Source organism: Cebus imitator, unplaced genomic scaffold, assembly GCF_001604975.1.
Source record: "Cebus imitator isolate Cc_AM_T3 unplaced genomic scaffold, Cebus_imitator-1.0 Scaffold436, whole genome shotgun sequence".
Classification (NCBI taxonomy): Eukaryota; Metazoa; Chordata; class Mammalia; order Primates; family Cebidae; genus Cebus; species Cebus imitator.
Window position 1 is genome coordinate 1,447,573 of NW_016107751.1, and position 16,505 is coordinate 1,464,077.

At 40.1% G+C, this 16,505-nt stretch overlaps 1 pseudogene across 1 annotated transcript; it reads left to right on the top strand.

The window, feature by feature from the left end:
• The first annotated feature begins 9,483 nt into the window (after positions 1-9,483).
• LOC108290520 lies at positions 9,484-12,646 on the top strand (annotated as a pseudogene). The gene has a single exon (XR_001819604.2). The product of XR_001819604.2 is annotated as a bromodomain-containing protein 8-like (transcript).
• Positions 12,647-16,505: the final 3,859 nt, after the last annotated feature.

Genomic DNA, 16,505 nt, shown 5'->3' on the forward strand with positions numbered 1-16,505 from the left:
TTTTTTTTTTTTTTTTGGCAAGGCACAGAATTTTAAAAAGCTTTTCTAGCATGTATCAGAATCATAAATCTAGATTCCTCTTTTGAAGTTTCTTGTTCAGTATATCTGACAAAGTTTGAGTATGTGTGGTTTGAAAAATCTCCTTTGCTGACTTTGAGGAACTGCAGTTACGTAAGTGAAATTTTATATTACACAAATAAGAAAATTTTGAGACACTTTTATGAATAGAAAATTTTAAATTTTAGATAGTTTTATTAGCTTTCCAGTTTATCCGATGAGTTTCCTTAGGCAGTTAAGTTGCTTGTTAACGGGTATAAAATAATTTCCTTGTAGTATCAACATATTTTTATGTGTTTCTTTCTGGAAACTAATCTCTTGGACTTTTGCTTTAAATCTTTACTTATAGTATTAAAAAAGTAAGCGTTATAGGAAAAAGTAAAACAATTGCAATTGATAGGTGAGCTGCAATTGATAATTGTATAAGCTGAGTTGCTATAACAAAGAAAGCCAAAAGTAGTGACTCAAACAATGTAGCAGTTTATTTCTCTCTTATATGACAGACCAGGGGTAGGCAAATCATCCAGGGCAAGTAGAGGTCTTTGATCTAGGAGGCATTCAAATACCAGTGTTTTTGATTGTTCTACCAGTTTTTGGGACGTTTCCCTCGTCTGAATGGACAGAACTATCTAATCAGCACCATGTCTGCATTTAAGACTATAGGCGAGGGAAAGAGAGTGGTTGGAATTTTAAATAAGAAAGAAGATGCAGTCATCATTTCTGCTCATTTCTCAAAAGACTGTAGCCACACTTTGCCTCAAGGAAGGTTGGGAAATACCATGCCTTCCTTGCACGCCATTCGCCCCCCACTGAAATTAAAGGAGTTCTTTTTATTTTTATTTTTTAACAGAAGGAATGGAATAGATACTAGGGTAGTAGGGTATTGGGTAGCCTCTTCCAAAACACTCAGGCAAGTTAATAACATCCATGAATTGAAAATCTTGAAGAAATGAGATGATATAAAATCATATAAAATTAGCAGGGGAAAAGTAGAGAATTTTACAAATAGTATGAAGCTTCAGCTTAGCATTAGGATTATAATACAATTTATGGGATCTTCTATTGCTAGGTTATTTGTAAATTAGAGAAACGCAAGAGACAATATTAACAAATATTTTTTCCCCTGGCTTATGGTAAAAATAACAATGCTGAAAAGTAAAGTGATTAGTTTTACATTCCTTCCCCGTACACCTAATGAGAACTCCTCAGTACGTCACATTCATATTCTCATTTCGCCCCTACCCTCTGCCAATGTGCTGGACTCTGCTTTCAATGTGCTTCTGATCCATTCAAATTCTAATAACAAGAAAGCATTTGCAGTGTTGCTCAATTCCTTATAAAAGCAGAGTGACAACTCTGGCACTTTAAGCTTAAAACCCAGTGAAAATTTCCCAAAAAGCAATACCTACAGTTAAAACAGTTTATCACTTCATATAAAGGAGCCAAGCTCAAGCCTATAATGAATTTTGAAGGAATTTCCCTTAAAGCTAGTGAAAAAAATATAGATAAAAACACAAATATAATTCAACAACATACATCTTTGCCACTTTTTCTTTTTTTCACAACAGTGCTATCCTCACTTTATTTGCTTTTGCCATAGCTGTTGGAAATGTCCAAGGCTTATCTGGTTTAGAATACATATGTAGCCTTCATAGAACACAGCGTGGTTTTACATTCATCCTTGGGGACTATTAGCTTTAATGGCTGCAATAGTTCCTTCTCTCAATGATTCCCACCTTATGGACATATGCATGCCTACATAACTCTAGTTTAGAGTCTTTATATCAATAGTAGTATGATTAATAAAAAAGACAATTTTTAGTTTACATTAAAAATACCAATTCTAGGTGTTTGGGTCACTTTCTTCTTTCTGCTGGAATTGGCTGGAGGAAAAACTGTAGCCTATATGATATTTGCTTCAAATTTTCTGCTCTATGCTTAGAATTCTTGGCTATAAACTCTCTTCTTTATCCTCATGATAACCAATTTACTACTTCTACTGAAGATGAAGGAGGGAAAATGCTCAGGTTAGGAGTCCTAAGCAGACATTTCAAGTGGACCGAGCATGAGGCTCACTGATATCTAGCTGATCTCTTTTATGTCAATATGCACATCCTGTGTAATTACAGGAGTAGATGGACACTCTGCACAGCTCACAGACAAAGATGGATAACTTGATTACATTGTATAGTTTTCTTGACTTGGTAAGTGTTGGCAAAGGCAATATATTAGTCACACTGTCTAGGACATCAAATGTCATAGTGATAATGGGATTTGGCACCATGTGTTTCCTTTGGTGACAGGCTGCCACATGCTGTTCTGTAGTTTTAGACTGGTACTAGGAAAAGATGAGAGAAGGTTGCAAGGAGGTGAAAAGTATATGAATCAGTTCCTGGGGTGTCCTGAGGCTCAGAAGAAAATGACTTGAAAAATTCTAGCTTTCACCTTTTTCCTTCAATCAATTCCCAGCTGGGCTGTGACAGAAGGCATATAATAAGAAAAGAGGAGAGTGAAACAGTGCAGCCATTTTAAGAGAATAAGTTTCCCAGAGGGAAGGAGAGTGAAAAAGAAAAAAAAAGTAACAGAGCTTTCTTGGAGGAGGCAGATGACTGTGAAATCTTTAGACGTTTTAAACATCAACAGTAACAGCTGTTAAGCAGTCAGAGCAGGTGTAACGCGGTTCGGTGGAACAGGGCTTCACTATAGCCATACAGTCTTGCTATATTACCCAGTATTCACGTCTTTGTTGATGAAAAACTTCCTTGGTGAGTTGAAAATGAAGCCACAGGAAATCTTCCCGGTTGCTATGTGAACTTTATATAGTTATTACAAAAATTTGCTTTATGTGGAAATCATAATACCTTTGTAACAACAAGCAAGAAACCACAGGAGACTCCTCACTCTTAGCTCAGTTAAAAAAAGACATTTTATGTGTATTTTTGCATTTTATGTATATTTTTTTGTGACATCACCCGAGCTTGATTTTGTATGTTTTAAGGGAAAACACTTAAGGGGAAATGTTGGGTGCCTCTTGCTGGACACATACTTGTAACTGCTGAGGCGCATATGTACTTGTGATTTATAAGGCCAAAGTATAGAAATTCCAGAAGTCATATTCCAAATGAATCACTTACCTCATTCTCTGTGGTTTATTGAAGCAAAATCAGATTGAGGGAGTACAAAATGTTTTTTTCACAGATCTCTGAAATAAGAGGTTACATATTGAAGCTTAAAAAGTATTAATAGTGACAACAACAATAATAAAAGAAAACTAGTTAGTTCATACTTGAAGAGTTAAAGAAATATTTGGAGAATATTCTTACAATGAGCGATAAGAGAAGCAGAAATATTATTATTTTAGGAAAAGTTATTTTCCAGTATGTTGCTGTGCAAATCAGGATGTTAGAAACCTAGACTCAAAATTTCTAGGTTTTTTGAGGAAGCAACTGATTGATGGTTATTTTCTCGAATTCTTGGCAGCACAAATGAATGACTCCAATATATGGAAGATAGAAAAGGGGATAGGGAAAAACGTAGGAGACTTATATTCAAATATTCATGGCCAAACTCTGACACATGGTTAGGAATACTTCAGATTTGTTTTAGAAGATGGCAAAATCTAGGCAACCTTACAAGATTTGAGAAAGCAGCTAAATCATTGCTTATTTTCTTTCTATTTAAATATTAAATAGAAACAAACATCTTCAAGGTACTCAGGTTTTTGCTAGAGACACTGTAAGAGCTTTGCCTCCAATCCAGATAATTGTAGAGTAACAACTTGATTCTCTCTTTGATGCCATCTCATCAAAAGACTTGGGAAATGCACAATCCTAGACACAAGCTATATGCTCAGTAATTACTCTTTTTAGGGTTTATAAGTTTTGGATCAGTCATCTATGTATGATGATTTATTTTGCACAATGAACATAGATTTATTTTTGTGAACTACAAGGATTTCAGCATTCGACTCTGATATTTACCCCCATACCCTTTATTAATATTAAAATGAATAGAGAACATTTTTTATATGAATGGCCCCTGTCTGCAAAAAAACTACACACATATGAATTATAGTTAAGGCAGAGCCCAATACTGTGTATAAACCTCATGTTTAGTTCTTATTTAGATATGCTCAATTTTTTTTAGCTTATTTTTAATTTTCATGGGTACACAGTAAGTATATATTTATGAGGTACAGGAGATATTTTGATACAGACATACAATGCACATAATCACATCAGGGTAAATGAGTTATCCATCACTTTAAACATGTATCCTTTGTGTTACAAACAAAACAGTTATGCTCTTTTAGTTATTATAATATGTATAATTCAATTGACTATAGTCACCCCATTGTGCTATCAAATACAAGGTCTTATTAATTCTAACCATTTTTTTGTACCCATTAATCACCCCTACCTCCCCGCAACCCCACTACCCTTCCCACCTTCTGGTAAACCTCCTTCTATTTTTCTATGGCCATGAGTTCAATTGTTTTGATTTTTGATCCCACAAATAAGTGAGAACATATGATGTTTGTCTTTCTGTGCCTATCTTATTTCACTTAACATAATGATCTCCATTTCCATGCATGTTGTTGAAAATAACAGGATATCATTTGTTTTTATGGCCAAATAATGCTCCATTGTGTATATATGTACCACACTTTATCGATTCATCTATTGATGGACATTTACGTTGCTTCCAAATCTGGGCTATTGTGAATAGTGCTGCAACAAACATAGGTGAGCAGATATCTCTTCAATATGCTGATAGAAATACTTAATTTTATTTCAATGTTTGTACATATGGTCCAATAATTGTTTCCTTAACAGTTGTGGTGATTTTGAAAGAATGTATTATATTTCTAAGAAGAAGACATTTAGGAGCTTTCTACATGCAATTTTATCAGTCTAAGGAATCAGATGTGGAGGTAATTGAGAAATTAAAATTATGTTTGAAAGCAAAAGTTTTCTTCTTTGAAAAATTAGCTTATCAGGCAATTCCTTCAGGCATTAAGAAGAAAATCTGCCAATAGAAACAGTTTCCCTGTTGATTTTCAAAATTTTAGATTTTACCTATGGGTTTTTCACTTTTACTAATCTTGAGAAGATTTACTAGTGGGCTGGGCTTAAGATCTGCAAATATGATGAAGTGATAAAGCTAATATAATACAAATCCCCAAAGACACAGTGATGACAGATAAATGTCAGGTTTGTGCTGAGATACAAGGTAGAAGGAGAATAAACTTAAAAGACCATTATCGGGGGAAAATTCCATTTTGTGCAGTGGTAAGAGACCGATTTTGCAATTAGTTTTTTTCTGCATAATTGTATATTGAAATATGTTTGTGAATAACGTCATATTTAAATGCATTTCTTAGTTCAACACATAATTTTTTCTTAACCTTGAAACTTTCTCTCTTCTTTAGAAGCCTCTTTTGCTTATCCCATTACACAAAAAAACCTCATGTTTTCTTTCAAACTAGATTAAATAACCCTATAAAAAGTGTTCTGATTAATGCTTATAAGAGAACAAAAGCATAGACAAGTTTAACATCTAAATGAAATGCCAGGACAAACTGGCCGATAAAAGCATATACCTCAAGGTATTTTGGGGAAGAAATAAATCGCGCTGCTCACAGTCTTGCAGTACCACATACCGTGTAGAGCCACTGGGGTCCGGAAGATGCAGTGGTCATAATGAAAACACATTTATTATGCATGAGTCAATTCCCTTACGTTGTGTCTGGAAGATGTTGTGCTTGACAGTAGAGGACTAGTGGGAATAAGAGTTTTAAGTTCTTTTTCTGTAACCTTAAAATAAATCAGAAGTCAAACATGATGGTTTCACATAGCAGAGCTCCTTTAATTCTTATAAGACATCAAGTGGGGCCTGCTTCTCTTTAATTAATGGACACGTACATCAAACCAACTGACAGAAAAGCTTTCCCAGAATCATTTTTGACTCCTTTTATAGCTTGATTTATTCTAGAGTCCCTAGATACCTGTTTTCAGCAATGGTAAAAATGTTTTGCGTTCGCTAGGACTTAGGGATAATTGGTTATAATGGTTTATTATAAATTGAAGGTTTTTTTGGAGTTAGGGATGGAGTTTTGAGTTTTTAAACTCAATTACTGGCCTGTATAAAACACAGTGGATTTTTCTGGCTTTGAGTGTTTGCCCAAACCCTATGCGGGAAGTTCTCCTACCCACCTCTGCCAGTCACATCCCTCATGGCAGCCTAAATGCTACAACCTCTGGAGCCTTTCCTTGCCTACTCTCAGCTCCACTCAGAGGGATTTATCCCCTTACAAATTCTATAATTTATTCTATATTCTTTTCTTATAACACTTTGAACATGCTGCCTTGCATTATGGTTATTTGTGCATGTATCTGTTTCTGCATAGCATTTCTGAACAATTCACTCACTCTATCATCTCTTCCTGTTTCCTTTCTCTCTCTCTCCGATTCCAGCAGCAAGGCTGTGAGGTGAGCCTTACTTCCAAGGAAGGATGTGACAGAAGGGAAAGCACATGCCAAGAGAGCCTCCCGACTTTCATTTCCAAAATATTAAGCCCTCAGGGGAATGGAGTGAATTTCAGAGTTAAACAAAATATTAGTGGTTTGAAGATAGATTCTCTCTTTCTATGACTAGAAACTTCTCTACACGGTTTGAAGAAGAAAGAACAATAGAGGGGAAATGATTAGAGAATAGAAGTTGCTGTTTCTGAGATTGAGACCATGGAAGCAGAGAGGGAAGAACTTGCAATGGGGTCTGAGCTGCAACATTCATCAGACTTCAGAATGTGGAGTGTCCCAGAAGGGGGGGAAAAAAGTCAGCCTCTTGTTCTTAAGTAGTAGTAAATAATTGGCAGTAGATACTAAGAATTCTAAGTTATTTTTCTGGAAACTTAAAGCAAGAGGTTGTGAGGTTCTTCAGACTTAAAAAGACTTGAGGATAAGAAACAAGGTCATCTTTGTTTGCTACGCACTTAGATTAAGGATTAAGAAGAAGACAAGACAATGGATAATTCAGGAGAGAAAGGACAGAAGGCAGATAAAATCAGGTGTTTATTCCTGCCATTCCCTCTCTTTGATGCCTTTGCATTTCATAAACTGTTAACAACTTAGATACAAATTCAGACAAAAGACTGAGGGGTGAGGTGGTCAGATAATTGACTGAATGCAAATTTGCACCATCATATTTGGAATGGGAGAAAGAGTAATCTCAGTTTTACCAAAACAAAACAAATAAAGAAGTGTGTTTTGAGGGCCTTTGGTTCACTTGGTTTTAAGGGCTAAGGTTTGTGCCTGCTTATCTAATTTTAAAAATTATCACCTTTTTGTTGCACCAGGTTCTCTTCTAGGTGCTTCCCAAATGTTGACGAATAATTCTCATCATACCTCCATGAAAAGGTACTATATTGACCTCAAACTCTTATTTTTAAACTAGGAAAATTGGGAAAGGAATGATTATGTAACCTGCCCATATAGGAAGATGCAAGGGTAGAATTTGAACCCAAATTGTATGGCTCTGAAAACTACTCTTGACCACTGTACTCTGCTGCCTTTCACACTCAGTGACAATTTTCTTAAGGGAAGGGCTGTTTTTCATCTATCTTTGCTGCTCCCAGAGTCCCTGCTACACTATTTTCCTAAGCATCTGTTGAAGTGAAACACTTTTAGTACCGGGGTAGTCTAAGTAGCCAAAGGATACTCAATAAATACATGAAAAACTGAAAAGGTCCTCCAAGAAACGTGGGAGATTGCCCAGGTCCACCGAGGAACTGCCATTCTGTTTTCTTGATAATAAACCACTTGCACTGTGGTACAGAGATCTGCAGTGCAAGCCTGATCAGAATTTAAGTGCATTAGCTATACAAAAATAACACTCTTGTTGCACTTTTTCTGATGGAAAGTTGTATTGCATATTGTAGCAAAGTGGTAAGTGGTACCATTAGACTTGAGCTGGAGCTGTAAGTGAAAGCTAACAAAGCAATAAATACCACAGCGGAGCCACATTTGATGAATGTGATGTCACGTGGCCTCTCTTACATCTCAACACTTTCAGCTTTGTTTGGTTTGTTTATTTTTCTGGCTGCCTTGGATATTTGAAGAAACACAGGGATTAAGCCATCAAAAGGCCTCGATAAGGGGTTCCATGCTGCTTGTGGTCAGATATTATAGTAAGTCTTCTGTTATTCCCTCAGGCAAGCAAATAAAATAATTAGCCTGTCAAGGTGCAAAGCCTGAACTAATTGTGATTTGGGCAAACTTTGATTGAAAGGACATATGTAAAGCAGATTAGGGTCAGCTGTTCCTTATCTCCACTGAGGGTGAAGCAAGAAGTTGAGACTAAGTTTGCAGCCAGATGAGTTAGATAAAAGGAAAAAAGCTTTCAGATACAGGAATATGTGACTAAAAGCTTTGAAGAAATTTATTCCTTGACATCTGTCTTAGTGCATTTTGTGTTGCTATAACAGAATGCCTGATACTGGTAGTTTATAAAGAACAGAAATTTGTTTCTTCAAGTTCTGGAGGATGGCTAGTCTACGTGGAGGGGCCCACATCTGGCCACAGTCCTCTTGCTGAGCATCTCAAGGTGGAAGGCAGAAGGGCAAGAGAGCACACGAAAGCATGGAAGAGACCAAGAGAGTGCCTAACTTGCTGTTGTAACAAACCCACTCTTGCAATAATGAACCCATTCCCATGGGAATGACATTAATCAGGATATGAGGGCAGAGTGCTTATGATATACTCACCTCTCACAGGACCCTCTTCAACACCATTGTATAGGGGATTAAGTTTCCAACACATGAACTTTAGGGAACACATTCAAACTGTAACATCTCATCCGTGGTTCCCAAAATTCACGTCTTTTTTTACATGCAGAACACATCATTCCATCCCAATAGTTCTAAAAATTTTAACTTGTTCCAGTATCAACTCAAAAGTCCAAAGTCCAGAGCATCACCTAAATCAGTAAAGGCAGAAAATTTCACAGCTGAAATTTTCTTTCAGCTGTGAGCCTGTGAAATTAACACGTTTTGTGCTTCCAAAATACAATAGTGGGACAGGTGTAGGAGAGACATTCTTATTCTAAAAGTGAGAAATAGGCAAGATAAAGAGGGTAACTGGTCTCAAGTAAGTCCAAAATTCACCAGGAAAAACAACAGTAAGTTTTAAAGCTGGAGAATAATCTCCTTTGACTCCAGGCCTCCAATGCTGGCCAACTTGAGGCAGGGACTGAGTCCCCAAGTCTCAGGCAGCCTCACCCTGAAGACTTTAATAGAATCCTGTACCTGTTAGAATGACTGTTATCCAAAAGACAAAAGATAGCAAGTGTTGGTGAGGCTATGAATGAAAGGGAAACTTACACACTGCTGTGAGAGTGTACAGCCATTAAAACAAGGAAAACAGACTTCAGGGCCAAGATGGCGACGGGAACGGGAAAACACAAGCTGGTGAGTACTGGCCCCATAGAGCCATGGTCCATCCGGGAGAAGCTGTGTTTAGCATCTTCTGTCATGAGAAGTGGAGATCAAAACTGGGTGTCAGTTAGCAGAGTAATCAAGCCCTTTGCAGAACCTGGCCGCCCTCCAGACTGGTTCTCTCAAAAACATGTGCTTCCCAATACTCAGAGCTTTTAGAGACCACTGAGACCCCAAAATGGACACGAGGTGAAAAGGGAGAAGTGGTGGAAACTGTTGAAGATGTCATTGTTTGGAAACTGACTGCTGAGCAAGTTGAGGAACTAAAGAAAGTGATAAAGGAAACCCAGGAGAGATATAGACGGCTAAAAAGATGCAGAACTAATTCAAGCTGGACACATGGACAGCAGACTGGATGAGCTTTGCAATGACATTGCAATGAAAAAAAAATTGGAAGAAGAGGAGGCTAAAGTAAAGAGGAAGGCTACAGATGCTGCATATCAGGCTTGTCAAGCAGTAAAACAGCACCCCCCCCAGGAGGCTACCCACTGTGATGGTTTGCTCTCCTACAGATTCTGCCTCCCCAGGAGGTGATTATCCACTTGGAGAATTGACTCCAACCACTATGGAAGAGGCTACCTCTGGGGTAACCCCCGGGACTTTGCCGAGTGCCCCAGTCACCTCGTTTCCTGGGATTCCTGACACCCTTCCTCCAGGCTCTGCACCCTTAGAAGCCCACATGACCCCAGTAACAGATGATTCACCCCAGAAAAAGATGCTTGGACAGGAAACAACTCCACCCCCCTCCCCTCTGCTGTCAGAGCTCTTGAAGAAGGGCAGCCTCCTGCCTACTAGCCCCAGACTGGTCAATGAGAATGAAATGGCTGTGGCTCCTGACCACCTGAACTGTACAGGTGTCCTCCTGGAGGTAGGCGGGATCCTTCCCATGATACATAGTGGGGAGATACAGCAAACTCCCAATACTGTTGCAGCCTCCCCTGCTGCCTCGGGTGCTCCCATTCTTTCCTGGCTTTTAGAAGCTGGTCCTACACAGCTCACCACACCTCGTGCTTCTTTCACCACTGTTGCCAGTGAGCCTCCGGTTAAACTTGTGCCACCCCTGTAGAGTCTGTATCCCAGGCTACCATTGTCATGATGCCTGTGCTGCCGGCACCATCTTCTGCTCCGGCTGTCTCCACTACTGAAAGTGTAGCTCCAGTGAGTCAACCCGATAACTGTGTTCCCATGGAGGCTGTGGGGGATCCACATACTGTGACTGTTTCCATGGACAGCAGTGAAATATCCATGATCATCAATTCTATCAAAGAAGAATGTTTTTGATCAGGGGTAGCAGAGGCCCCTGGAGGATCAAAGTCTCCCAGCATAGATGGGAAGGAAGAATTAGATCTAGCTGAGAAGATAGATATTGTTGTATCTTACACAGGTGAAGAGCTGGATTTTGAGACTGTTGGAGACATCATTGCCATCATTGAGGACAAGGTGGATGATCATCCTGAAGTGCTGGATGTGGCAGCAGTGGAAGCAGCACTCTCATTTTGTGAAGAGAATGATGATCCTCAGCCCCTGCCTGGCCCCTGGGAGCATCCTATCCAGCAGGAGAGGGACAAGCCAGTACCTCTCCCTGCACCAGAAATGACGGTCAAGCAAGAGAGAATGCACTTTGAGGAAACGGAAAACAAGGGAATACATGAACTGGTGGACATCAGGGATCCCAGTGCAGAGATCAAAGTGGAACCTGCAGAACCAGAGCCAGGCATTTCAGGGGCTGAAATAGTAGCTGAAGTTGTTCTGGCCACAAGTATGGAGCCACCAGAACTCAGGAGTCAGGACTTAGGCGAGGAACCAGGAAGTACTGCAGTTGGAGAGATTATTGAAGCAGATGTTGCCATTGGGAAAGGTAATGAGACCCCACTTATAACTGTGAAGACAGAGGCATCCCCTGAAATCATGTTGTCTCCATCACGTGGCTCAAATCCCATTGAAGATCCTTTAGAGGCAGAGACTCAGCACAAGTTTGAAATGTCAGACTCATTGAAAGAAGAATCAGGGACTATTTTTGGAAGCCAGATAAAGGATGCTGCAGGTGAGGATGAGGAGGAAGATGGTATCAGTGATGCGACCAGCCTAGAGGAGCCTAAGGAAGAGGATCAAGGAGAAGGCTATTTGTCAGAAATGGATAATGAACCTCCTGTGAGCGAGAGTGATGATGGCTTCAGCATACACAATGCTACACTGCAGTCACACACACACTGGCAGACTCCATCCCCAGCAGCCCTGCTTCTTCCCAGTTCTCTGTCTGTAGCGAGGATCAGGAAGCTATGCAGGCAGAGAAAATTTGGAAGAAAGCCATCATGCTTGTATGGAGAGCTGCAGCTAATCATAGGTATGCCAACGTCTTCCTGCAGCCTGTTACAGATGACATAGCACCTAGCTAACACAGCATTGTGCAGAGGCCGATGGATTTGTCAACTATTAAGAAAAACATAGAAAATGGACTGATCCAAAGCACAGCTGAATTTCAGCGTGACATTATGCTCATGTTTCAGAATGCTGTAATGTACAATAGCTCAGACCATGATGTCTATCACATGACAGTGGAGATGCAGCGAGATGTCTTGGAGGAGATCCAGCAATTCTTGGCCACACAGTTGATTATGCAAACATCTGAGTCTGGGATCAGTGCTAAAAGTCTTCGAGGAAGAGATTCTACCCGTAAACAGGATGCTTCAGAGAAGGACAGTGTCCCAAGGGGCTATCCTGCCTTCCTTCTCTCTCTCTTTGATGGGGGAACCAGGGGACGCCGCTGTGCCATTGAAGCAGATATGAAGATGAAAAAGTAAAGCCTCAGAGTACTCTTTTTGAGCTGAACCTAAAAGTAAACAAGATAGAGCTTGGGCTTGCGAGCCCAGTTCTGGAAGTGGAAGCTACAGAAGAGGAGATACCTGGGCCACTTGACATGAGCTGGAAAATCTCTCTCAGAGAGTTGGAGTAGCACAATTGCCTGTTTTAGGGCAGAAATCATGGGCTATGTTAATGTCCTAATATGTAGCTAGCAGATTGTAGCTAGTTTGTATTGTCAATTGTACAGACTTCTTTAAAAAAAAAAACTGTGAAATTTGTGTGTATATAATAAACCAGAAAAAAACAAACAAAAACAAAACAAAGCAAACAAAAAAAACCAAAAAAACAACAACAAGGAAAGCTAGTTAAGCCCTCCATTTCTCTCATACTTTCATGTGCTCTCTTGCCCTTCTGCCTTCCACCTTGAGATGCTCAGCAAGAAGGTCATGGCCAGATGTGGTCCCCTCAACCTTCGACTTCCCAGCCTCCAGAACTTTAAGAAAGAAATCTCTGTTCTTTATTAAGAACCTCTCAGGTATTCTGTTACAGAAGCACAAAACAGACTGTAGAAAACAATATGGGGGAGGGGCCAAGATGGTCAAGTAGAAGCAGTGGAGATCTGAGGCTCCCATCAAAAAGAGCCATAATATCATGCGAACCCTACACGAGCAACTGAGGTATCCAGGTTCTCTCATCAGAACTGACTAGGCAGCTAGAGTGACCCATGAAGAGGAAGGAAGAACAGTATGGTGCAGTGGCCCACCTGAGAGTCACACAGAGCAGGAGAGCCCCAAACCCCCAGCCAAGGGAGGCAGCAAGTGAATGCTATCCAGCCTGGGAAACTGTGTTTTTTCCATGGAACTGTGCAACCCATAGATCGGAAGCTCCCACTAGTAAACCCACACCACTGGGGCCTAGGGTCCCAACCACAGAGCTATGCAGATTCTCAACAGCCTCTCAGCTAGAATCTGCTTAAGCCTGCTGAATTCCCAGGTGGACAGACATCAAGCACCACAGCTGCACTACGGCAGTCATCTCTATAGCTCCAGGCTGTGCTTTTCACCTGCTTGAGCCAGAGAGGCTGAATGGCTTTGCCCCAAGAGGTATCCTCCACAGCCCAACACACTGGCTATGGTAGACTGCAGCCAGAGTGCTTCTTCAGGCCTGACCCTGACCCATCCCTCCTCACTGAATGAGGCCTCCCTGCAGGAACTCCAACAACTCGAGCCAGGGGCTCCAGGACAGATCTCTGACTCGCTGGGCCTGAGCTAGGAGGAAGGGTGACCACAGTCTCTGTAGATCAGCAGACTTAGTCTTTTCTCCTGCTAGTTTTGAGGAATTGGGACAGCCCAGATGAGTGAGTTTCCTCCAAGTGAAGCACACCCCCTTCACTAAAAGACAGTCAAAGTGCTTTGTTAAGTGGATCCTGCTTTCCATTGGGTGAGACCCTCAAACAGGGCTTGTCAGACACCCTGTACAGGAGCATTCCTACTGGCATTAGGTCAGTGCCCCTCAAGGTCAGAGATCCCAGAAGAAGAAACAGGCACCCATCTTTGCTGTTCTCCAGCCTCCTTGAGTGACAGCTCCAGGCACAGGAGGAAACCAGATGAATAGGGCCTGAAGTGAACCCCCAGCAAACCACAGCAGCCCTACAGAAGAAGGACATGACCATTGAAACAAACAAACAGAAAGCAACAACGGCGTCATCGACAACAAAAGTCTCCACAAAAACCCCATCCAAGGTTCAGCAGACTCAGAGATCAAAACTAGACAAACTTATGAAGATGAGATAGAATCAGTAAAAAATACTGAAAACCCAAAGGCCAGAGTGCCTCTTCTCCTTCTAATGATTGCAATGCCTCTCCAGCAAGGGTGCAGAACTGGACGGAGGATGAGATGGGTGAATTGACAGAAGTGGCTTCAGAAGATGGGTAATAACAAACTCTACTGAGCTAAAGGAGCATGTTCTAACCCAATGCAAGAAGCTAAGAACCCTGATAAAATGTTGCAGGGGCTGCTAACAAGAATAACCAGTTCAGAGAGAACATAAATGACCTAATGGAGCTGAGAAACACAGCATGAGAACTTCGTGAAGCATACCTAAGTATCAACAACTGAATCAACTAAGTGGAAGAAAGGATATCAGAGTTTGAAGACCACCTTGCTGAAATAAGGCATGCAGACAAAATTAGAGAAAAAAGAATGAAAAGGTACAAAGAAAACCTCCGAGGAATATGGGACTATGTAAAAAGACCGAACCTACAATTGACTGGAGTACCTGAAGGAGATGGGGAGAATGGAATGAAACCAACCTGGAAAATTTGCTTTGCTCAATGTCAGTGATTCAGATAACTCTTGACCTTGAGGTGATGGCTTTTCACAGGTTTTTATTTTATATCTCTTCAGAACGTGAAATGTCATTTTAGATTTTTTGACATTGGTATCAAAAGAGAAGTTGAGGAAATCTTCAGAACACTGATAACTTTTAATTTTGCTATAGATTTCAGCAGTGTTTACTTATACGTTCAGTAAATGCTCTCATATATACAGTACCTCTTCTGTCAGCAAATCCAGGGGATCATGAATTTGGATTAATGCCTGGGATGCAAGGCTGGTTCAACATATGCAAATCAATAAATGTAACAGAAGCAGCACCAATGACAAAAACCACACGATTATCTCAATAAATATAGAAACGACCTTCAATAAAACTCAAAATATCTTCCTGTTAAAACCTCTCAATAATTTAGACAGAACAGTATAAGAGTGTCCCCCTTTAACACAGTAATAAACTTGTTCGGCTAACATTTTCTACACAGCAACACTCTAAACTTTCACAATTCACAAATACTAAATCATCAATCAAGAATCGAATCTCTCCAATAATTAAATGCCAGTATTATAAAACATCAGGACTAGCACAGTAGTCCCAATAAGTTCAGTAAAGAATATGTCCAATTCTTCTCTCCTGCCTCTGTAAGGTAAAGCCTGCCCCATATAATCAGGGCAGGGAAAATTTCCATTCTGTTTTGTGCCTGCTTTTGGGAGCTTGTAAGTGGAAAACTGGCACACACACACACACACACACACACACACACACACACACACACTTCTAAAACTTCCTCATCTAAACCTTGATTATCAGGATGCATGTTACAAGTTATGCAAAGTTCTTTGCACTGACCACCCTATGGTAACTATGGTCATTTCTATCTGGAGAGTGCTCAAGACTAGGTACAAAATAGGTATTTTTTAAAAGGTGAAACAGTTTTGCGCTCAGGACAAGTTTGGATACTCAATAAAATTCATATCTCAAATCAAGAGGGTCCTGAACCAGAAGCATGCAAGAGAACACACCAGTAAAAGTAAGATCTGCCATATATAAATTCATGATTACTATTTCAGAGGCTTCATTCCTTATCTGCTGTATTCCTTTAAGTATTGAATATTTAGTGCCTAGAAAGACAGGCCAACATACTAACTCAGAAAATACAGAGAACACCATTAAGATACTCAATGAGAAGATCAACTCCAAGACCTATACTCATCAGATTCTCCAAGGTTTAAATGAAAGAAAAAGTGTTAAAGGCAGCCAGAGAAAAAAGCCAGGTCACTTACTTACCAAGGGAAGTCCATCAGACTAACAGTGGACCTCTCAGCAGAAACCCTACAAGCCAGAAGAGAGTGGGGGCCAATATTCAGCATTCTTAAAGAATTTTCAACCCAGAATTTTATATCAAGGAAACTAAGCTTCATAAGTGAAGGAGAAATAAAATCCTTTCCAGACAAGCAGATGCTGAGCAGGCCTGCCTTGCAAGAACTCCTGAAGGAAGCACTAAATATGGAAAGAAAAAAATGGTAGCAGCCATTGCAAAAACATATCAGAATATAAAGACCAACAACATTATGAAGAAACTGTATCAACTAATGTGTAAAATAACCAGCTAGCATCATGATGACAGGATCAATTCACACAAAACAATATTAACCTTAAATGTAAATGGATTAAATGCCCCACTTAAAAGACACACGCAGGCAAAAATCCCCAAAATACTGACAAACCGAATCCAGAAACACATCAAAAAGCTTATCCACCACAATCAAGTTGGCTTCATCCCTGGGTTGCAAGGCTGGTTCCACATATGCAATATAT